This window comes from Psammomys obesus, unplaced genomic scaffold (assembly GCF_907164565.1).
Source record: "Psammomys obesus unplaced genomic scaffold, mPsaObe1.curated_primary_1811, whole genome shotgun sequence".
NCBI lineage: Eukaryota > Metazoa > Chordata > Mammalia > Rodentia > Muridae > Psammomys > Psammomys obesus.
The window spans coordinates 3316770-3317303 of NW_026592636.1; the positions used below are offsets into that span (position 1 = coordinate 3316770).

Here is a 534-nt window from a genome sequence, read left to right on the forward strand (position 1 = left end):
AACGACGCGGCCCCTTCTCCGGCAAAAGTCGCCCCCGTGCCTCCGCCGTCGGGTGCCGCGGCGGGGAACTTCATTCTCCTCGGCGCCTCTCCGCCTCCTCCCGCAGAATTCCATCGGGGCCGTCGCGGCCGCCGGCGCGGGGCGAGGGAGCGCGCACGCTCGCAAGCCGGCGCGGTGTCCCTCCGCCGCCTGCCGCGGACTCCTTTTCGTGTCCTTCCACTGAGCCCGGGCGGTGTCCGGGTGGCTCACCGGGGGCGGCGACGCGTCTGCGGCGCGGCGGCGGGGCTCGGGGGCTATGAGGTGAGGACGCACGGGGACCGGAGGCGGCACCCGGCGCTGCGCGAGGACGCGGGACGCGAAGCCCCGAAGCCGGCGGATGCCTCTGAGGGCCCGCGGCGGCGCGCGAGGCGGAGGTGAGGCCCGAGGGCTGAGGCAGGGGGCTGACCCAGCGCTGCGAGCCAGGGCTCGGGGACCGCGGCCGGGCGCGGGCCGCTGTGGCAACCGCGGCGGCCGGCCCTGGGGGGGGGGGGGGGG

The 534-nt window shown here is 78.8% G+C and overlaps 1 protein-coding gene across 1 annotated transcript in view; it reads left to right on the forward strand.

Moving 5' to 3' along the window:
- The first annotated feature begins 287 nt into the window (after positions 1 to 287).
- Positions 288 to 534, forward strand: part of Kmt5b (lysine methyltransferase 5B) — a 53886-nt gene continuing 53639 nt past the window's right edge. Inside the window, exon 1 of the mRNA XM_055614573.1 lies at positions 288 to 413. The gene's annotated coding sequence lies outside the window, so the exon portion shown is untranslated. The remainder of the gene's footprint in view (positions 414 to 534) is intronic.